Consider the following 24,063-nt stretch of genomic DNA (forward strand, 5'->3'; position numbering starts at 1 on the left):
AAAGGCATTGTGGTTGTCATGGGGAAAGGTGGTTGGCACTGAGGACTTTGTGGCAGGTACTCCAGCTTTTTAGGTATTGCTGTTCTCAAACGGGCATTGTGCTGTTATTGGAACATTGTGACTGTCATGACTTCTTAATTTAGGAGAGCAAAGAAGAAAAAAATAACTTTACTCAACAGGGTTTTTATTCCAGGAGGCATAAGTTAAGTGAGAAATGGTTACTTATACTTTTGGGTAAAAGTATGTTTTCAGTCTTTTGTGGGGCTAATAAATGTTGATAAAATTACTCTTGAAAGTATTATCATTATGTAAAGTAGGTGTGATAGAAATAATTCACACAGTTTTGATAATAAAATGATTTTGAGTTGTATTTCCCTGGTCAGGTTGTGTTTGGTTGTGGTTTGCAAAAGGTTTGTTTTTTTCGATAGTAATTGTTCTTGTAAGATATTCTTGAGAATGTGATTGGTGAGTAAATTAGGGAATGTGGTCAGAGACATTTCTATGCTACTTGTGGCTTCTAGTCAGGATGGGGTGGTCGTTGCAGATTCTTAGATAGGAATTCTTCAGGTGGGATCTCTAGTTTGGCTCATCAGAAGGTATCCCAGAATGGGTTCAATTGCCCTTTAAAAATTACTTTTGTTTTATGAGAAACTAGGCACACTAACATCTCTTTACTGATCCAATACATATACCACATAGCATATACCAAGAACGTATTATCACACCTCTTTTTTTTTCTAGGTGTCTATTTGAGAGTGAAAAGAAGCAAGATATGGAATCCTCCAGTCAGCGGCAATAGAGGAATCAGAGAACTGGTAATTAATATTATTATTAATTACTGATAATTATCAGGCTAGTTTCTAGCTCTGGACTTTCAGAGGTGTGGTAATACCTTCCTAGTATATAAGAATACATGTCTAGTAGTACATATATTGGCTACAGATATTTCAGGGCATTGTAAATGCCTTTGCGTTCTACACATGGATTTACTGCATTTACATTCTAACATACACATTCATCACCATCTCCCCTTTCCCAATAGGAAATTTTTGCTGTCATGTGGGCATTGTGGCAGGTATGGAGGGCCCTGTGGCCGGCATTGAGAGAAATGAGGTAACTGTGGCTGTCATGGAGCATTATGACTGGCAAAAGCAGAAATGAGGGCATTTTGGCTGGCATAGAGGACATTTTGGCTGTCATGGAGATATTGTAGCCGGTATAAGGGACATTGTGGGTAAAATGGGTTCAAAGTGGCTCTTATAGGAGTATTATGGCTTGCATTTAGGCATTGTTGCTTGAATGGGAGCCATTATGGCTGGCGTTGGAGTATTCCAGATGGAATAAGGCATATAGCGGGTGTTATGTGGGCATTGTGGCTTAAATTAGCGGCATTATAGTTAGAACAAGGCCATTCTAGTTTGCATAGGCTAATAATGGCATTGTGACTGTCGTGGAGGGCATTGTGGCTGACATGTGCCATCATTGCTGGCATAGGGATTTGTGACTGTCATGTGGACATTGTGGTTGACAAAGAGTAAATGAGTACATTGTAGCTGGCATGAAGGGCTTTGTTTTAGCAAATGAGAGCATTTTGTCTGTCATATGGGCATTGATTATATGTAGCTGTCATTGTGGTTGGCATAAGGGGCATTGGCAGCATTGTTACTGGCTGTTATGGTGGCATTTTGACTGGAATAATAGACATATCGGGTGTTATTGTGGCTGGCTTGGGGGCTTTGTGGTTGTCATTGTTTTTGGCCAAGGGTGAAGTGAGGGCGTTGTGACTGGCATGGATGGTATTGTTTCTCGCAAAAGGGGATGTGAGGACATTTTGGCTGTCATGGAGGCAATATGGTTGGTATACGGGCATTGGAGGTTTGTGGTTGTCGTTTTGGCAATGTGGCTGGCATAAGGAGTATTGTTTCCGGGATTAAGTACATTGTATCTGGCATTGTGGCTGGAATGTGGAATTATGGCTGGCATGAGGGCTTTGTGGTTGCCTTGGGGATATTGTGATTGGCTAAAAGGAAATTAAGGGCATTCTGGCTGGCATGGAGGTCATTGTAACTGGCAAAGGAGGAAGTGAGGGCATTTTGGTTATAGTGGGGATTCGTGGCTGGCATAAGGGTATTAAAGGCTTTTGCTGGTCAAAGAGGCATTGTGGCGAGGATAAGGTGCATTGACAGCATTGTTGCTTTAATAAAGTACATTGTGGCTGGCATGGGGGATTTGTGACTGGGAAAATGGATATAGCTGTTGTCATTTTGGCATTGTAGATTGCACAGGGGCATTGTGGGTGGTATGGAGACTTTCCTTCTGGAAAGGTGGAAATGAGGGCATTCTGGCTGGCATGAATTTAATTGTGGCTGTAATAAGGACATAGTGGCTCAGATAAGAGATATTGTGGGTGTCATGGTGGCATATTGGCTCTTATGGTGAGCATTGTGACTGGAAAATATGAGTTTTTGATGGCATGGAGCACTATAGCTGGTATAAAGGATATGATGGACTTCATGGGGCAATTAGACTGATTAGAGGATCATTAAGCTTATTGCAGTTGTCTTTGAGGAATTCTAATTCAGTGTGGCTGTCATGGGGGCATTTTAATAGTTATGAAGGTATTAGGGCTGGCATGGAGGGCATTGAGGTATTTATGTGGGCATTGTGGCTGGTAAAATGGGCAATGAGAGCATTGTAGTTGTCATTGGGGCATTTTGGCCATTGTAGGGTAATAGTTTCTGTCATGGGCACTGTGGCTCTCATGTGGGCTTTATTGTGAGTTTCATGGGGTATTGTGACTGGGATTATGAACATTGTGGATGTCATGAGGGCATTTTGAGGAGATAAGGAATATTGCAGATGGGGGTTTAGTAAATTTCATGGAGTCATTGTGGCTGGCAAGATGACTTTTTGGACTGTCATAGGGCATTATAGTTGTCATTGGGGCACTGAGGCCATTGTGGTTGTCATGGTTTTATTGCGGTTGGCTAAGGGGGGCATTGAGGGCAATGTGTCTGGAATAAGGGGAATTGTGAGAGGTATAAAGGATACTGGGGACATTGTAGCTGTAATGGGGGCATTTTGGTTTGGATATGGGATATTGGTGATTTCATATAAGCATGTTGGGTGTCACGGGGTACTTTGACTGTCATGGTGTTTTTGTGGTTAGTTAGCATTGTGGCTGGCATGAATGAAATTGTGGCTAACATTGGGGGCATTTTAACTGGGATAAGGGACAGCAGGGGTCATGAGGGCATTGTGTCTGGCAGGTGTCATGGCTAGCATGGGGATTTGTATCTGTCATGTGCTAGTTGGCAAAGGGGGAAGTGAGCGCATTGTTGCTTTTTATTGCGGCATAGTGGCCCGTAAAGGGATATTGCCAGTTTTTAAATACCACTTGGGCATAGGGGCTGGCTTAAAGGGCATTGATTATTGCATGGAAGAGAGTTGATTGTGACTTAAAAGGAGGCAATATGGCTGGCATAAGGCATAGTGGCTCTTATAAGAACCTGGTGGCTGGCATGGGGCATAGTAGATGGCATAAGGTACTTTGTGGGTGTTATGGGGGCATTATGGCTGGCCTGAAGAGCATTGTGGCTTTTATTGGGGTATTGTGGCTGATATAGAGGGCACTCTGGTTGTCATGTGGGAATTTTGGTTGGCCTAGCAGGTATTGTGGCTTTCATAGGGTTCATTAAAGGCATTGTGGTTGTCATGGGGAAAGGTGGTTGGCACTGAGGACTTTGTGGCAGGTACTCCAGCTTTTTAGGTATTGCTGTTCTCAAACGGGCATTGTGCTGTGATTGGAACATTGTGACTGTCGTGACTTCTTAATTCAGGAGAGCAAAGAAGAAAAAAATAACTTTACTCAAAAGGGTTTTTATTCCAGGAGGCATAAGTTAAGTGAGAAATGGTTACTTATACTTTTGGGTAAAAGTATGTTTTCAGTCTTTTGTGGGGCTAATAAATGTTGATAAAATTACTCTTGAAAGTATTATCATTATGTAAAGTAGGTGTGATAGAAATAATTCACACAGTTTTGATAATAAAATGATTTTGAGTTGGATTTCCCTGGTCAGGTTGTGTTTGGTTGTGGTTTGCAAAAGGTTTGTTTTTTTCGATAGTAATTGTTCTTGTAAGATATTCTTGAGAATGTGATTGGTGAGTAAATTAGGGAATGTGGTCAGAGACATTTCTATGCTACTTGTGGCTTCTAGTCAGGATGGGGTGGTCGTTGCAGATTCTTAGATAGGAATTCTTCAGGTGGGATCTCTAGTTTGGCTCATCAGAAGGTATCCCAGAATGGGTTCAATTGCCCTTTAAAAATTACTTTTGTTTTATGAGAAACTAGGCACACTAACATCTCTTTACTGATCCAATACATATACCACATAGCATATACCAGGAACGTATTATCACACCTCTTTTTTTTTTCTAGGTGTCTATTTGAGAGTGAAAAGAAGCAAGATATGGAATCCTCCAGTCAGCGGCAATAGAGGAATCAGAGAACTGGTAATTAATATTATTATTAATTACTGATAATTATCAGGCTAGTTTCTAGCTCTGGACTTTCAGAGGTGTGGTAATACCTTCCTAGTATATAAGAATACATGTCTAGTAGTACATATATTGGCTACAGATATTTCAGGGCATTGTAAATGCCTTTGCGTTCTACACATGGATTTACTGCATTTACATTCTAACATACACATTCATCACCATCTCCCCTTTCCCAATAGGAAATTTTTGCTGTCATGTGGGCATTGTGGCAGGTATGGAGGGCCATGTGGCCGGCATTGAGAGAAATGAGGTAACTGTGGCTGTCATGGAGCATTATGACTGGCAAAAGCAGAAATGAGGGCATTTTGGCTGGCATAGAGGACATTTTGGCTGTCATGGAGATATTGTAGCCGGTATAAGGGACATTGTGGGTAAAATGGGTTCAAAGTGGCTCTTATAGGAGTATTATGGCTTGCATTTAGGCATTGTTGCTTGAATGGGAGCCATTATGGCTGGCGTTGGAGTATTCCAGATGGAATAAGGCATATAGCGGGTGTTATGTGGGCATTGTGGCTTAAATTAGCGGCATTATAGTTAGAACAAGGCCATTCTAGTTTGCATAGGCTAATAATGGCATTGTGACTGTCGTGGAGGGCATTGTGGCTGACATGTGCCATCATTGCTGGCATAGGGATTTGTGACTGTCATGTGGACATTGTGGTTGACAAAGAGTAAATGAGTACATTGTAGCTGGCATGAAGGGCTTTGTTTTAGCAAATGAGAGCATTTTGTCTGTCATATGGGCATTGATTATATGTAGCTGTCATTGTGATTGGCATAAGGGGCATTGGCAGCATTGTTACTGGCTGTTATGGTGGCATTTTGACTGGAATAATAGACATATCGGGTGTTATTGTGGCTGGCTTGGGGGCTTTGTGGTTGTCATTGTTTTTGGCCAAGGGTGAAGTGAGGGCGTTGTGACTGGCATGGATGGTATTGTTTCTCGCAAAAGGGGATGTGAGGACATTTTGGCTGTCATGGAGGCAATATGGTTGGTATACGGGCATTGGAGGTTTGTGGTTGTCGTTTTGGCAATGTGGCTGGCATAAGGAGTATTGTTTCCGGGATTAAGTACATTGTATCTGGCATTGTCGCTGGAATGTGGAATTATGGCTGGCATGAGGGCTTTGTGGTTGCCTTGGGGATATTGTGATTGGCTAAAAGGAAATTAAGGGCATTCTGGCTGGCATGGAGGTCATTGTAACTGGCAAAGGAGGAAGTGAGGGCATTTTGGTTATAGTTGGGATTCGTGGCTGGCATAAGGGTATTAAAGGCTTTTGCTGGTCAAAGAGGCATTGTGGCGAGGATAAGGTGCATTGACAGCATTGTTGCTTTAATAAAGTACATTGTGGCTGGCATGGGGTATTTGTGACTGGGAAAATGGATATAGCTGTTGTCATTTTGGCATTGTAGATTGCACAGGGGCATTGTGGGTGGTATGGAGACTTTCCTTCTGGAAAGGTGGAAATGAGGGCATTCTGGCTGGCATGAATTTAATTGTGGCTGTAATAAGGACATAGTGGCTCAGATAAGAGATATTGTGGGTGTCATGGTGGCATATTGGCTCTTATGGTGAGCATTGTGACTGGAAAATATGAGTTTTTGATGGCATGGAGCACTATAGCTGGTATAAAGGATATGATGGACTTCATGGGGCAATGAGACTGATTAGAGGATCATTAAGCTTATTGCAGTTGTCTTTGAGGAATTCTAATTCAGTGTGGCTGTCATGGGGGCATTTTAATAGTTATGAAGGTATTAGGGCTGGCATGGAGGGCATTGAGGTATTTATGTGGGCATTGTGGCTGGTAAAATGGGCAATGAGAGCATTGTAGTTGTCATTGGGGCATTTTGGCCATTGTAGGGTAATAGTTTCTGTCATGGGCACTGTGGCTCTCATGTGGGCTTTATTGTGAGTTTCATGGGGTATTGTGACTGGGATTATGAACATTGTGGATGTCATGAGGGCATTTTGAGGAGATAAGGAATATTGCAGATGGGGTTTAGTAAATTTCATGGTGTCATTGTGGCTGGCAAGATGACTTTTTGGACTGTCATAGGGCATTATAGTTGTCATTGGGGCACTGAGGCCATTGTGGTTGTCATGGTTTTATTGCGGTTGGCTAAGGGGGGCATTGAGGGCAATGTGTCTGGAATAAGGGGAATTGTGAGAGGTATAAAGGATACTGGGGACATTGTAGCTGTAATGGGGGCATTTTGGTTTGGATATGGGATATTGGTGATTTCATATAAGCATGTTGGGTGTCACGGGGTACTTTGACTGTCATGGTGTTTTTGTGGTTAGTTAGCATTGTGGCTGGCATGAATGAAATTGTGGCTAACATTGGGGGCATTTTAACTGGGATAAGGGACAGCAGGGGTCATGAGGGCATTGTGTCTGGCAGGTGTCATGGCTAGCATGGGGATTTGTATCTGTCATGTGCTAGTTGGCAAAGGGGGAAGTGAGCGCATTGTTGCTTTTTATTGCGGCATAGTGGCCCGTAAAGGGATATTGCCAGTTTTTAAATACCACTTGGGCATAGGGGCTGGCTTAAAGGGCATTGATTATTGCATGGAAGAGAGTTGATTGTGACTTAAAAGGAGGCAATATGGCTGGCATAAGGCATAGTGGCTCTTATAAGAACCTGGTGGCTGGCATGGGGCATAGTAGATGGCATAAGGTACTTTGTGGGTGTTATGGGGGCATTATGGCTGGCCTGAAGAGCATTGTGGCTTTTATTGGGGTATTGTGGCTGATATAGAGGGCACTCTGGTTGTCATGTGGGAATTTTGGTTGGCCTAGCAGGTATTGTGGCTTTCATAGGGTTCATTAAAGGCATTGTGGTTGTCATGGGGAAAGGTGGTTGGCACTGAGGACTTTGTGGCAGGTACTCCAGCTTTTTAGGTATGGCTGTTCTCAAACGGGCATTGTGCTGTGATTGGAACATTGTGACTGTCGTGACTTCTTAATTCAGGAGAGCAAAGAAGAAAAAAATAACTTTACTCAAAAGGGTTTTTATTCCAGGAGGCATAAGTTAAGTGAGAAATGGTTACTTATACTTTTGGGTAAAAGTATGTTTTCAGTCTTTTGTGGGGCTAATAAATGTTGATAAAATTACTCTTGAAAGTATTATCATTATGTAAAGTAGGTGTGATAGAAATAATTCACACAGTTTTGATAATAAAATGATTTTGAGTTGGATTTCCCTGGTCAGGTTGTGTTTGGTTGTGGTTTGCAAAAGGTTTGTTTTTTTCGATAGTAATTGTTCTTGTAAGATATTCTTGAGAATGTGATTGGTGAGTAAATTAGGGAATGTGGTCAGAGACATTTCTATGCTACTTGTGGCTTCTAGTCAGGATGGGGTGGTCGTTGCAGATTCTTAGATAGGAATTCTTCAGGTGGGATCTCTAGTTTGGCTCATCAGAAGGTATCCCAGAATGGGTTCAATTGCCCTTTAAAAATTACTTTTGTTTTATGAGAAACTAGGCACACTAACATCTCTTTACTGATCCAATACATATACCACATAGCATATACCAGGAACGTATTATCACACCTCTTTTTTTTTTCTAGGTGTCTATTTGAGAGTGAAAAGAAGCAAGATATGGAATCCTCCAGTCAGCGGCAATAGAGGAATCAGAGAACTGGTAATTAATATTATTATTAATTACTGATAATTATCAGGCTAGTTTCTAGCTCTGGACTTTCAGAGGTGTGGTAATACCTTCCTAGTATATAAGAATACATGTCTAGTAGTACATATATTGGCTACAGATATTTCAGGGCATTGTAAATGCCTTTGCGTTCTACACATGGATTTACTGCATTTACATTCTAACATACACATTCATCACCATCTCCCCTTTCCCAATAGGAAATTTTTGCTGTCATGTGGGCATTGTGGCAGGTATGGAGGGCCATGTGGCCGGCATTGAGAGAAATGAGGTAACTGTGGCTGTCATGGAGCATTATGACTGGCAAAAGCAGAAATTAGGGCATTTTGGCTGGCATAGAGGACATTTTGGCTGTCATGGAGATATTGTAGCCGGTATAAGGGACATTGTGGGTAAAATGGGTTCAAAGTGGCTCTTATAGGAGTATTATGGCTTGCATTTAGGCATTGTTGCTTGAATGGGAGCCATTATGGCTGGCGTTGGAGTATTCCAGATGGAATAAGGCATATAGCGGGTGTTATGTGGGCATTGTGGCTTAAATTAGCGGCATTATAGTTAGAACAAGGCCATTCTAGTTTGCATAGGCTAATAATGGCATTGTGACTGTCGTGGAGGGCATTGTGGCTGACATGTGCCATCATTGCTGGCATAGGGATTTGTGACTGTCATGTGGACATTGTGGTTGACAAAGAGTAAATGAGTACATTGTAGCTGGCATGAAGGGCTTTGTTTTAGCAAATGAGAGCATTTTGTCTGTCATATGGGCATTGATTATATGTAGCTGTCATTGTGATTGGCATAAGGGGCATTGGCAGCATTGTTACTGGCTGTTATGGTGGCATTTTGACTGGAATAATAGACATATCGGGTGTTATTGTGGCTGGCTTGGGGGCTTTGTGGTTGTCATTGTTTTTGGCCAAGGGTGAAGTGAGGGCGTTGTGACTGGCATGGATGGTATTGTTTCTCGCAAAAGGGGATGTGAGGACATTTTGGCTGTCATGGAGGCAATATGGTTGGTATACGGGCATTGGAGGTTTGTGGTTGTCGTTTTGGCAATGTGGCTGGCATAAGGAGTATTGTTTCCGGGATTAAGTACATTGTATCTGGCATTGTCGCTGGAATGTGGAATTATGGCTGGCATGAGGGCTTTGTGGTTGCCTTGGGGATATTGTGATTGGCTAAAAGGAAATTAAGGGCATTCTGGCTGGCATGGAGGTCATTGTAACTGGCAAAGGAGGAAGTGAGGGCATTTTGGTTATAGTGGGGATTCGTGGCTGGCATAAGGGTATTAAAGGCTTTTGCTGGTCAAAGAGGCATTGTGGCGAGGATAAGGTGCATTGACAGCATTGTTGCTTTAATAAAGTACATTGTGGCTGGCATGGGGGATTTGTGACTGGGAAAATGGATATAGCTGTTGTCATTTTGGCATTGTAGATTGCACAGGGGCATTGTGGGTGGTATGGAGACTTTCCTTCTGGAAAGGTGGAAATGAGGGCATTCTGGCTGGCATGAATTTAATTGTGGCTGTAATAAGGACATAGTGGCTCAGATAAGAGATATTGTGGGTGTCATGGTGGCATATTGGCTCTTATGGTGAGCATTGTGACTGGAAAATATGAGTTTTTGATGGCATGGAGCACTATAGCTGGTATAAAGGATATGATGGACTTCATGGGGCAATGAGACTGATTAGAGGATCATTAAGCTTATTGCAGTTGTCTTTGAGGAATTCTAATTCAGTGTGGCTGTCATGGGGGCATTTTAATAGTTATGAAGGTATTAGGGCTGGCATGGAGGGCATTGAGGTATTTATGTGGGCATTGTGGCTGGTAAAATGGGCAATGAGAGCATTGTAGTTGTCATTGGGGCATTTTGGCCATTGTAGGGTAATAGTTTCTGTCATGGGCACTGTGGCTCTCATGTGGGCTTTATTGTGAGTTTCATGGGGTATTGTGACTGGGATTATGAACATTGTGGATGTCATGAGGGCATTTTGAGGAGATAAGGAATATTGCAGATGGGGTTTAGTAAATTTCATGGAGTCATTGTGGCTGGCAAGATGACTTTTTGGACTGTCATAGGGCATTATAGTTGTCATTGGGGCACTGAGGCCATTGTGGTTGTCATGGTTTTATTGCGGTTGGCTAAGGGGGGCATTGAGGGCAATGTGTCTGGAATAAGGGGAATTGTGAGAGGTATAAAGGATACTGGGGACATTGTAGCTGTAATGGGGGCATTTTGGTTTGGATATGGGATATTGGTGATTTCATATAAGCATGTTGGGTGTCACGGGGTACTTTGACTGTCATGGTGTTTTTGTGGTTAGTTAGCATTGTGGCTGGCATGAATGAAATTGTGGCTAACATTGGGGGCATTTTAACTGGGATAAGGGACAGCAGGGGTCATGAGGGCATTGTGTCTGGCAGGTGTCATGGCTAGCATGGGGATTTGTATCTGTCATGTGCTAGTTGGCAAAGGGGGAAGTGAGCGCATTGTTGCTTTTTATTGCGGCATAGTGGCCCGTAAAGGGATATTGCCAGTTTTTAAATACCACTTGGGCATAGGGGCTGGCTTAAAGGGCATTGATTATTGCATGGAAGAGAGTTGATTGTGACTTAAAAGGAGGCAATATGGCTGGCATAAGGCATAGTGGCTCTTATAAGAACCTGGTGGCTGGCATGGGGCATAGTAGATGGCATAAGGTACTTTGTGGGTGTTATGGGGGCATTATGGCTGGCCTGAAGAGCATTGTGGCTTTTATTGGGGTATTGTGGCTGATATAGAGGGCACTCTGGTTGTCATGTGGGAATTTTGGTTGGCCTAGCAGGTATTGTGGCTTTCATAGGGTTCATTAAAGGCATTGTGGTTGTCATGGGGAAAGGTGGTTGGCACTGAGGACTTTGTGGCAGGTACTCCAGCTTTTTAGGTATTGCTGTTCTCAAACGGGCATTGTGCTGTGATTGGAACATTGTGACTGTCGTGACTTCTTAATTCAGGAGAGCAAAGAAGAAAAAAATAACTTTACTCAAAAGGGTTTTTATTCCAGGAGGCATAAGTTAAGTGAGAAATGGTTACTTATACTTTTGGGTAAAAGTATGTTTTCAGTCTTTTGTGGGGCTAATAAATGTTGATAAAATTACTCTTGAAAGTATTATCATTATGTAAAGTAGGTGTGATAGAAATAATTCACACAGTTTTGATAATAAAATGATTTTGAGTTGGATTTCCCTGGTCAGGTTGTGTTTGGTTGTGGTTTGCAAAAGGTTTGTTTTTTTCGATAGTAATTGTTCTTGTAAGATATTCTTGAGAATGTGATTGGTGAGTAAATTAGGGAATGTGGTCAGAGACATTTCTATGCTACTTGTGGCTTCTAGTCAGGATGGGGTGGTCGTTGCAGATTCTTAGATAGGAATTCTTCAGGTGGGATCTCTAGTTTGGCTCATCAGAAGGTATCCCAGAATGGGTTCAATTGCCCTTTAAAAATTACTTTTGTTTTATGAGAAACTAGGCACACTAACATCTCTTTACTGATCCAATACATATACCACATAGCATATACCAGGAACGTATTATCACACCTCTTTTTTTTTTCTAGGTGTCTATTTGAGAGTGAAAAGAAGCAAGATATGGAATCCTCCAGTCAGCGGCAATAGAGGAATCAGAGAACTGGTAATTAATATTATTATTAATTACTGATAATTATCAGGCTAGTTTCTAGCTCTGGACTTTCAGAGGTGTGGTAATACCTTCCTAGTATATAAGAATACATGTCTAGTAGTACATATATTGGCTACAGATATTTCAGGGCATTGTAAATGCCTTTGCGTTCTACACATGGATTTACTGCATTTACATTCTAACATACACATTCATCACCATCTCCCCTTTCCCAATAGGAAATTTTTGCTGTCATGTGGGCATTGTGGCAGGTATGGAGGGCCATGTGGCCGGCATTGAGAGAAATGAGGTAACTGTGGCTGTCATGGAGCATTATGACTGGCAAAAGCAGAAATGAGGGCATTTTGGCTGGCATAGAGGACATTTTGGCTGTCATGGAGATATTGTAGCCGGTATAAGGGACATTGTGGGTAAAATGGGTTCAAAGTGGCTCTTATAGGAGTATTATGGCTTGCATTTAGGCATTGTTGCTTGAATGGGAGCCATTATGGCTGGCGTTGGAGTATTCCAGATGGAATAAGGCATATAGCGGGTGTTATGTGGGCATTGTGGCTTAAATTAGCGGCATTATAGTTAGAACAAGGCCATTCTAGTTTGCATAGGCTAATAATGGCATTGTGACTGTCGTGGAGGGCATTGTGGCTGACATGTGCCATCATTGCTGGCATAGGGATTTGTGACTGTCATGTGGACATTGTGGTTGACAAAGAGTAAATGAGTACATTGTAGCTGGCATGAAGGGCTTTGTTTTAGCAAATGAGAGCATTTTGTCTGTCATATGGGCATTGATTATATGTAGCTGTCATTGTGATTGGCATAAGGGGCATTGGCAGCATTGTTACTGGCTGTTATGGTGGCATTTTGACTGGAATAATAGACATATCGGGTGTTATTGTGGCTGGCTTGGGGGCTTTGTGGTTGTCATTGTTTTTGGCCAAGGGTGAAGTGAGGGCGTTGTGACTGGCATGGATGGTATTGTTTCTCGCAAAAGGGGATGTGAGGACATTTTGGCTGTCATGGAGGCAATATGGTTGGTATACGGGCATTGGAGGTTTGTGGTTGTCGTTTTGGCAATGTGGCTGGCATAAGGAGTATTGTTTCCGGGATTAAGTACATTGTATCTGGCATTGTCGCTGGAATGTGGAATTATGGCTGGCATGAGGGCTTTGTGGTTGCATTGGGGATATTGTGATTGGCTAAAAGGAAATTAAGGGCATTCTGGCTGGCATGGAGGTCATTGTAACTGGCAAAGGAGGAAGTGAGGGCATTTTGGTTATAGTGGGGATTCGTGGCTGGCATAAGGGTATTAAAGGCTTTTGCTGGTCAAAGAGGCATTGTGGCGAGGATAAGGTGCATTGACAGCATTGTTGCTTTAATAAAGTACATTGTGGCTGGCATGGGGGATTTGTGACTGGGAAAATGGATATAGCTGTTGTCATTTTGGCATTGTAGATTGCACAGGGGCATTGTGGGTGGTATGGAGACTTTCCTTCTGGAAAGGTGGAAATGAGGGCATTCTGGCTGGCATGAATTTAATTGTGGCTGTAATAAGGACATAGTGGCTCAGATAAGAGATATTGTGGGTGTCATGGTGGCATATTGGCTCTTATGGTGAGCATTGTGACTGGAAAATATGAGTTTTTGATGGCATGGAGCACTATAGCTGGTATAAAGGATATGATGGACTTCATGGGGCAATTAGACTGATTAGAGGATCATTAAGCTTATTGCAGTTGTCTTTGAAGAATTCTAATTCAGTGTGGCTGTCATGGGGGCATTTTAATAGTTATGAAGGTATTAGGGCTGGCATGGAGGGCATTGAGGTATTTATGTGGGCATTGTGGCTCGTAAAATGGGCAATGAGAGCATTGTAGTTGTCATTGGGGCATTTTGGCCATTGTAGGGTAATAGTTTCTGTCATGGGCACTGTGGCTCTCATGTGGGCTTTATTGTGAGTTTCATGGGGTATTGTGACTGGGATTATGAACATTGTGGATGTCATGAGGGCATTTTGAGGAGATAAGGAATATTGCAGATGGGGTTTAGTAAATTTCATGGAGTCATTGTGGCTGGCAAGATGACTTTTTGGACTGTCATAGGGCATTATAGTTGTCATTGGGGCACTGAGGCCATTGTGGTTGTCATGGTTTTATTGCGGTTGGCTAAGGGGGGCATTGAGGGCAATGTGTCTGGAATAAGGGGAATTGTGAGAGGTATAAAGGATACTGGGGACATTGTAGCTGTAATGGGGGCATTTTGGTTTGGATATGGGATATTGGTGATTTCATATAAGCATGTTGGGTGTCACGGGGTACTTTGACTGTCATGGTGTTTTTGTGGTTAGTTAGCATTGTGGCTGGCATGAATGAAATTGTGGCTAACATTGGGGGCATTTTAACTGGGATAAGGGACAGCAGGGGTCATGAGGGCATTGTGTCTGGCAGGTGTCATGGCTACCATGGGGATTTGTATCTGTCATGTGCTAGTTGGCAAAGGGGGAAGTGAGCGCATTGTTGCTTTTTATTGCGGCATAGTGGCCCGTAAAGGGATATTGCCAGTTTTTAAATACCACTTGGGCATAGGGGCTGGCTTAAAGGGCATTGATTATTGCATGGAAGAGAGTTGATTGTGACTTAAAAGGAGGCAATATGGCTGGCATAAGGCATAGTGGCTCTTATAAGAACCTGGTGGCTGGCATGGGGCATAGTAGATGGCATAAGGTACTTTGTGGGTGTTATGGGGGCATTATGGCTGGCCTGAAGAGCATTGTGGCTTTTATTGGGGTATTGTGGCTGATATAGAGGGCACTCTGGTTGTCATGTGGGAATTTTGGTTGGCCTAGCAGGTATTGTGGCTTTCATAGGGTTCATTAAAGGCATTGTGGTTGTCATGGGGAAAGGTGGTTGGCACTGAGGACTTTGTGGCAGGTACTCCAGCTTTTTAGGTATTGCTGTTCTCAAACGGGCATTGTGCTGTGATTGGAACATTGTGACTGTCGTGACTTCTTAATTCAGGAGAGCAAAGAAGAAAAAAATAACTTTACTCAAAAGGGTTTTTATTCCAGGAGGCATAAGTTAAGTGAGAAATGGTTACTTATACTTTTGGGTAAAAGTATGTTTTCAGTCTTTTGTGGGGCTAATAAATGTTGATAAAATTACTCTTGAAAGTATTATCATTATGTAAAGTAGGTGTGATAGAAATAATTCACACAGTTTTGATAATAAAATGATTTTGAGTTGGATTTCCCTGGTCAGGTTGTGTTTGGTTGTGGTTTGCAAAAGGTTTGTTTTTTTCGATAGTAATTGTTCTTGTAAGATATTCTTGAGAATGTGATTGGTGAGTAAATTAGGGAATGTGGTCAGAGACATTTCTATGCTACTTGTGGCTTCTAGTCAGGATGGGGTGGTCGTTGCAGATTCTTAGATAGGAATTCTTCAGGTGGGATCTCTAGTTTGGCTCATCAGAAGGTATCCCAGAATGGGTTCAATTGCCCTTTAAAAATTACTTTTGTTTTATGAGAAACTAGGCACACTAACATCTCTTTACTGATCCAATACATATACCACATAGCATATACCAGGAACGTATTATCACACCTCTTTTTTTTTTCTAGGTGTCTATTTGAGAGTGAAAAGAAGCAAGATATGGAATCCTCCAGTCAGCGGCAATAGAGGAATCAGAGAACTGGTAATTAATATTATTATTAATTACTGATAATTATCAGGCTAGTTTCTAGCTCTGGACTTTCAGAGGTGTGGTAATACCTTCCTAGTATATAAGAATACATGTCTAGTAGTACATATATTGGCTACAGATATTTCAGGGCATTGTAAATGCCTTTGCGTTCTACACATGGATTTACTGCATTTACATTCTAACATACACATTCATCACCATCTCCCCTTTCCCAATAGGAAATTTTTGCTGTCATGTGGGCATTGTGGCAGGTATGGAGGGCCCTGTGGCCGGCATTGAGAGAAATGAGGTAACTGTGGCTGTCATGGAGCATTATGACTGGCAAAAGCAGAAATGAGGGCATTTTGGCTGGCATGGAGGACATTTTGGCTGTCATGGAGATATTGTAGCCGGTATAAGGGACATTGTGGGTAAAATGGGTTCAAAGTGGCTCTTATAGGAGTATTATGGCTTGCATTTAGGCATTGTTGCTTGAATGGGAGCCATTATGGCTGGCGTTGGAGTATTCCAGATGGAATAAGGCATATAGCGGGTGTTATGTGGGCATTGTGGCTTAAATTAGCGGCATTATAGTTAGAACAAGGCCATTCTAGTTTGCATAGGCTAATAATGGCATTGTGACTGTCGTGGAGGGCATTGTGGCTGACATGTGCCATCATTGCTGGCATAGGGATTTGTGACTGTCATGTGGACATTGTGGTTGACAAAGAGTAAATGAGTACATTGTAGCTGGCATGAAGGGCTTTGTTTTAGCAAATGAGAGCATTTTGTCTGTCATATGGGCATTGATTATATGTAGCTGTCATTGTGGTTGGCATAAGGTGCATTGGCAGCATTGTTACTGGCTGTTATGGTGGCATTTTGACTGGAATAATAGACATATCGGGTGTTGTTGTGGCTGGCTTGGGGGCTTTGTGGTTGTCATTGTTTTTGGCCAAGGGTGAAGTGAGGGCGTTGTGACTGGCATGGATGGTATTGTTTCTCGCAAAAGGGGATGTGAGGACATTTTGGCTGTCATGGAGGCAATATGGTTGGTATACGGGCATTGGAGGTTTGTGGTTGTCGTTTTGGCAATGTGGCTGGCATAAGGAGTATTGTTTCCGGGATTAAGTACATTGTATCTGGCATTGTGGCTGGAATGTGGAATTATGGCTGGCATGAGGGCTTTGTGGTTGCCTTGGGGATATTGTGATTGGCTAAAAGGAAATTAAGGGCATTCTGGCTGGCATGGAGGTCATTGTAACTGGCAAAGGAGGAAGTGAGGGCATTTTGGTTATAGTGGGGATTCGTGGCTGGCATAAGGGTATTAAAGGCTTTTGCTGGTCAAAGAGGCATTGTGGCGAGGATAAGGTGCATTGACAGCATTGTTGCTTTAATAAAGTACATTGTGGCTGGCATGGGGGATTTGTGACTGGGAAAATGGATATAGCTGTTGTCATTTTGGCATTGTAGATTGCACAGGGGCATTGTGGGTGGTATGGAGACTTTCCTTCTGGAAAGGTGGAAATGAGGGCATTCTGGCTGGCATGAATTTAATTGTGGCTGTAATAAGGACATAGTGGCTCAGATAAGAGATATTGTGGGTGTCATGGTGGCATATTGGCTCTTATGGTGAGCATTGTGACTGGAAAATATGAGTTTTTGATGGCATGGAGCACTATAGCTGGTATAAAGGATATGATGGACTTCATGGGGCAATGAGACTGATTAGAGGATCATTAAGCTTATTGCAGTTGTCTTTGAGGAATTCTAATTCAGTGTGGCTGTCATGGGGGCATTTTAATAGTTATGAAGGTATTAGGGCTGGCATGGAGGGCATTGAGGTATTTATGTGGGCATTGTGGCTGGTAAAATGGGCAATGAGAGCATTGTAGTTGTCATTGGGGCATTTTGGCCATTGTAGGGTAATAGTTTCTGTCATGGGCACTGTGGCTCTCATGTGGGCTTTATTGTGAGTTTCATGGGGTATTGTGACTGGGATTATGAACATTGTGGATGTCATGAGGGCATTTTGAGGAGATAAGGAATATTGCAGATGGGGTTTAGTAAATTTCATGGAGTCATTGTGGCTGGCAAGATGACTTTTTGGACTGTCATAGGGCATTATAGTTGTCATTGGGGCACTGAGGCCATTGTGGTTGTCATGGTTTTATTGCGGTTGGCTAAGGGGGGCATTGAGGGCAATGTGTCTGGAATAAGGGGAATTGTGAGAGGTATAAAGGATACTGGGGACATTTCTAGCTGTAATGGGGCATTTTGGTTTGGATATGGGATATTGGTGATTTCATATAAGCATGTTGGGTGTCACGGGGTACTTTGACTGTCATGGTGTTTTTGTGGTTAGTTAGCATTGTGGCTGGCATGAATGAAATTGTGGCTAACATTGGGGCATTTTAACTGGGATAAGGGACAGCAGGGGTCATGAGGGCATTGTGTCTGACAGGTGTCATGGCTAGCATGGGGATTTGTATCTGTCATGTGCTAGTTGGCAAAGGGGGAAGTGAGCGCATTGTTGCTTTTTATTGTGGCATAGTGGCCCGTAAAGGGATATTGCCAGTTTTTAAATACCACTTGGGCATAGGGGCTGGCTTAAAGTGCATTGATTATTGCATGGAAGAGAGTTGATTGTGACTTAAAAGGAGGCAATATGGCTGGCATAAGGCATAGTGGCTCTTATAAGAACCTGGTGGCTGGCATGGGGCATAGTAGATGGCATAAGGTACTTTGTGGGTGTTATGGGGGCATTATGGCTGGCCTGAAGAGCATTGTGGCTTTTATTGGGGTATTGTGGCTGGTATAGAGGGCACTCTGGTTGTCATGTGGGAATTTTGGTTGGCCTAGCAGGTATTGTGGCTTTTATAGGGTTCATTAAAGGCATTGTGGTTGTCATGGGGAAAGGTGGTTGGCACTGAGGACTTTGTGGCAGGTACTCCAGCTTTTTAGGTATTGCTGTTCTCAAACGGGCATTGTGCTGTTATTGGAACATTGTGACTGTCATGACTTCTTAATTTAGGAGAGCAAAGAAGAAAAAAATAACTTTACTCAAAAGGGTTTTTATTCCAGGAGGCATAAGTTAAGTGAGAAATGGTTACTTATACTTTTGGGTAAAAGTATGTTTTCAGTCTTTTGTGGGGCTAATAAATGTTGATAAAATTACTCTTGAAAGTATTATCATTATGTAAAGTAGGTGTGATAGAAATAATTCACACAGTTTTGATAATAAAATGATTTTGAGTTGGATTTCCCTGGTCAGGTTGTGTTTGGTTGTGGTTTGCAAAAGGTTTGTTTTTTTCGATAGTAATTGTTCTTGTAAGATATTCTTGAGAATGTGATTGGTGAGTAAATTAGGGAATGTGGTCAGAGACATTTCTATGCTACTTGTGGCTTCTAGTCAGGATGGGGTGGTCGTTGCAGATTCTTAGATAGGAATTCTTCAGGTGGTATCTCTAGTTTGGCTCATCAGAAGGTATCCCAGAATGGGTTCAATTGCCCTTTAATAATTACTTTTGTTTTATGAGAAACTAGGCACACTAACATCTCTTTACTGATCCAATACATCTATAGCATATACCAGGAACGTATTATCACACCTCTTTTTTTTTTTTCTAGGTGTCTATTTGAAAGTGAAAAGAAGCAAGATATGGAATCCTCCAGTCAGCGGCAATAGAGGAATCAGAGAACTGGTAATTAATATTATTATTAATTACTGATAATTATCAGGCCAGTTTCTAGCTCTGGACTTTCAGAGGTGTGGTAATACCTTCCTAGTATATAAGAATACATGTCTAGTAGTACATATATTGGCTACAGATATTTCAGGGCATTGTAAATGCCTTTGCGTTCTGCACATGGATTTACTGCATTTACATTCCAACATACACATTCATCACCATCTCCCCTTTCCCAATAGGAAATTTTTGCTGTCATGTGGGCATTGTGGCAGGTATGGAGGGCCCTGTGGCCGGCATTGAGAGAAATGAGGTAACTGTGGCTGTCATGGAGCATTATGACTGGCAAAAGCAGAAATGAGGGCATTTTGGCTGGCATAGAGGACATTTTGGCTGTCATGGAGATATTGTAGCCGGTATAAGGGACATTGTGGGTAAAATGGGTTCAAAGTGGCTCTTATAGGAGTATTATGGCTTGCATTTAGGCATTGTTGCTTGAATGGGAGCCATTATGGCTGGCGTTGGAGTATTCCAGATGGAATAAGGCATATAGCGGGTGTTATGTGGGCATTGTGGCTTAAATTAGCGGCATTATAGTTAGAACAAGGCCATTCTAGTTTGCATAGGCTAATAATGTCATTGTGACTGTCGTGGAGGGCATTGTGGCTGACATGTGCCATCATTGCTGGCATAGGGATTTATGACTGTCATGTGGACATTGTGGTTGACAAAGAGGAAATGAGTACATTGTAGCTGGCATGAAGGGCTTTGTTTTTAGGCAAATGAGAGCATTTTGTCTGTCATATGGGCATTGATTATATAAGAAAAAAGAGCTATAGCGTCTAAGTATGCAAGAATATATAAATTTTATTAATAGAAAATAACATACATTTAAAAACACATCATAAAAAGACTCTAGTACTAATACCGTGGTATACAATACAGCACACGACAGAATTAAACAACAGAGTGGTATATTAGGGCAGACTCATATTCACTACCCATACAATAAAGTATATAGAGTATCTCATCCAAGTGGATCATATACTGATAATTCTTAAAGTCCTAATGTTTATGTGGCAGCAATGGATAAATACCTGGCCAGAATATAGTGACATAGGGAAAATCAGTAATTGTATGGTGAACAATTATAGTGATGCTGTCTTACCCATTAGAAAGTGAGAGTCTCACGATATGTCCGTGCTGAGAGGTCCACAGTACAACCCCAACGCGCGTTTCGCTATCTTTGGTTGCTTCCTCAGGGGGCACATTAAGCCCATAGTGTGTGTAGTCCTTTTATAGTGTGTGTAAATAGAGAAGTCTCCTATGAATGGCCTGTCATGAGACTAATCTAAATATAATAGGGTAGAAATGTAACATTTTCGATATTGACGCACTCAGGAACAATGTCTAAGTTAGTGAATCTCTGGAGTTATATGTATTGATGCAACTGAGTCTATATATAATATCACCTGGGGAGAGTGTTCTCTGTAACGCTCTACATTTAATTTGGTGTTTGTCTTGATAGGGTATATCATACCAATGTGTATGATTCTGGTATTGCATCAGGCTATACCTATCAACCTTATGTTCTTAATATTAATATTATTATCAATAATTAATTATTTTTGTTTGCTCACAACATTATCATATGCACACAATCTGTATATCATAATGCTGTACCCTTAATTTATGTCTAATGCAATACAATGTATGTGCATTGACATATCATACACAATTTTACACTTTTCTGTTTGTCTCTCACTTTATTTATATAATTCATTTTCTTTATTTGATCGTACTGCATATAATTGTGCATCACGCCTCTAAATATATTTAATTATTTATTGATTCTTTATCACCGTCTCTCTCTTGTTGCATCTTCACATATGCCTTTGATTCCTATTGTAATCTAAGACGATCTTATAATTATATCATTATGTCAACGGAACTACCAAAATACAATATACAGTGTACATTTGTGACTCTGGGATCCTGATCTTGTCAATTGTGTCTTTTGAATCCACTTACCTCCTTGATGATGTGCGCTTGCTCGGTGGGGCAGCCTGCGGCGACGCCTGCCCCCTTCGGCCTCGATACATGCACTGCGCATGTCCGGAACTCCCGTTACGCGTCGGGAGTCCGGATATGCGCTCCAGCATGTGGGGCCAGATGTGGGGCATGCCTCTCTTCCGGTCGTGTCATCGGACAAGCGCCGATTCTTGTCTCGGCGCTAATATGGATTCACTTCTCTATTTACACACACTATAAAAGGACTACACACACTATGGGCTTAATGTACCCCCTGAGGAAGCAACCAAAGATAGCGAAACGCGCGTTGGGGTTGTGCTGTGGACCTCTCAGCACAGACATATCGTGAGACTCTCACTTTCTAATGGGTAAGACAGCATCACTATAATTGTTCACCATACAATTACTGATTTTCCCTATGTCACTATATTCTGGCCAGGTATTTATCCATTGCTGCCACATAAACATTAGGACTTTGAGAATTATCAGTATATGATCCACTTGGATGAGATACTCTATATACTTTATTGTATGGGTAGTGAATATGAGTCTGCCCTAATATACCACTCTGTTGTTTAATTCTGTCCTGTGCTGTATTGTATACCACGGTATTAGTACTAGAGTCTTTTTATGATGTGTTTTTAAATGTATGTTATTTTCTATTAATAAAATTTATATATTCTTGCATACTTAGACGCTATTAGCTCTTTTTTCTTCGGTATGGTTCTATAAATTATGGAGCAGTCTATTTGATATAATATGGGGGGAAGTTGGTTCTCCATACTTTACCTAGCCTGTAACCAATATATGCTTAGAGCTTATCTATCCATGGGCATTGATTATATGTAGCTGTCATTGTGGTTGGCATAAGGGGCATTGGCAGCATTGTTACTGGCTGTTATGGTGGCATTTTGACTGGAATAATAGACATATCGGGTGTTATTGTGGCTGGCATGGGGGCTTTGTGGTTGTCATGTTGTCATTGTTTTTGGCCAAGGGTGAAGTGAGGGCGTTGTGACTGGCATGGATGGTATTGTTTCTCGCAAAAGGGGATGTGAGGACATTTTGGCTGTCATGGAGGCAATATGGTTGGTATACGGGCATTGGAGGTTTGTGGTTGTCGTTTTGGCAATGTGGCTGGCATAAGGAGTATTGTTTCCGGGATTAAGTACATTGTATCTGGCATTGTGGCTGGAATGTGGAATTATGGCTGGCATGAGGGCTTTGTGGTTGCCTTGGGGATATTGTGGTTGGCTAAAAGGAAATTAAGGGCATTCTGGCTGGCATGGAGGTCATTGTAACTGGCAAAGGAGGAAGTGAGGGCATTTTGGTTATAGTGGGGATTCGTGGCTGGCATAAGGGTATTAAAGGCTTTTGCTGGTCAAAGAGGCATTGTGGCGAGGATAAGGTGCATTGACAGCATTGTTGCTTTAATAAAGTACATTGTGGCTGGCATGGGGGATTTGTGACTGGGAAAATGGATATAGCTGTTGTCATTTTGGCATTGTAGATTGCACAGGGGCATTGTGGGTGGTATGGAGACTTTCCTTCTGGAAAGGTGGAAATGAGGGCATTCTGGCTGGCATGAATTTAATTGTGGCTGTAATAAGGACAAGTGGCTCAGATAAGAGATATTGTGGGTGTCATGGTGGCATATTGGCTCTTATGGTGAGCATTGTGACTGGAAAATATGAGTTTTTGATGGCATGGAGCACTATAGCTGGTCTAAAGGATATGATGGACTTCATGGGGCAATGAGACTGATTAGAGGATCATTAAGCTTATTGCAGTTGTCTTTGAGGAATTCTAATTCAGTGTGGCTGTCATGGGGGCATTTTAATAGTTATGAAGGTATTAGGGCTGGCATGGAGGGCATTGAGGTATTTATGTGGGCATTGTGGCTGGTAAAATGGGCAATGAGAGCATTGTAGTTGTCATTGGGGCATTTTGGCCATTGTAGGGTAATAGTTTCTGTCATGGGCACTGTGGCTCTCATGTGGGCTTTATTGTGAGTTTCATGGGGTATTGTGACTGGGATTATGAACATTGTGGATGTCATGAGGGCATTTTGAGGAGATAAGGAATATTGCAGATGGGGGTTTAGTAAATTTCATGGAGTCATTGTGGCTGGCAAGATGACTTTTTGGACTGTCATAGGGCATTATAGTTGTCATTGGGGCACTGAGGCCATTGTGGTTGTCATGGTTTTATTGCGGTTGGCTAAGGGGGGCATTGAGGGCAATGTGTCTGGAATAAGGGGAATTGTGAGAGGTATAAAGGATACTGGGGACATTGTAGCTGTAATGGGGGCATTTTGGTTTGGATATGGGATATTGGTGATTTCATATAAGCATGTTGGGTGTCACGGGGTACTTTGACTGTCATGGTGTTTTTGTGGTTAGTTAGCATTGTGGCTGGCATGAATGAAATTGTGGCTAACATTGGGGGCATTTTAACTGGGATAAGGGACAGCAGGGGTCATGAGGGCATTGTGTCTGGCAGGTGTCATGGCTAGCATGGGGATTTGTATCTGTCATGTGCTAGTTGGCAAAGGGGGAAGTGAGCGCATTGTTGCTTTTTATTGCGGCATAGTGGCCCGTAAAGGGATATTGCCAGTTTTTAAATACCACTTGGGCATAGGGGCTGGCTTAAAGGGCATTGATTATTGCATGGAAGAGAGTTGATTGTGACTTAAAAGGAGGCAATATAGCTGGCATAAGGCATAGTGGCTCTTATAAGAACCTGGTGGCTGGCA

The 24,063-nt window shown here is 42.1% G+C and overlaps 1 long non-coding RNA gene across 1 annotated transcript in view; it reads left to right on the top strand.

Moving 5' to 3' along the window:
- The window catches only part of LOC142701636 (uncharacterized), a 31,359-nt gene extending 17,733 nt beyond the window's left edge, over positions 1 to 13,626 (top strand). Inside the window, exon 6 of the long non-coding RNA XR_012866971.1 lies at positions 742 to 13,626. This is a non-coding gene — a long non-coding RNA (uncharacterized LOC142701636). The remainder of the gene's footprint in view (positions 1 to 741) is intronic.
- Positions 13,627 to 24,063: the final 10,437 nt, after the last annotated feature.

The sequence above is a fragment of the Rhinoderma darwinii genome, unplaced genomic scaffold (assembly GCF_050947455.1).
Source record: "Rhinoderma darwinii isolate aRhiDar2 unplaced genomic scaffold, aRhiDar2.hap1 Scaffold_2145, whole genome shotgun sequence".
Lineage (NCBI taxonomy): Eukaryota > Metazoa > Chordata > Amphibia > Anura > Rhinodermatidae > Rhinoderma > Rhinoderma darwinii.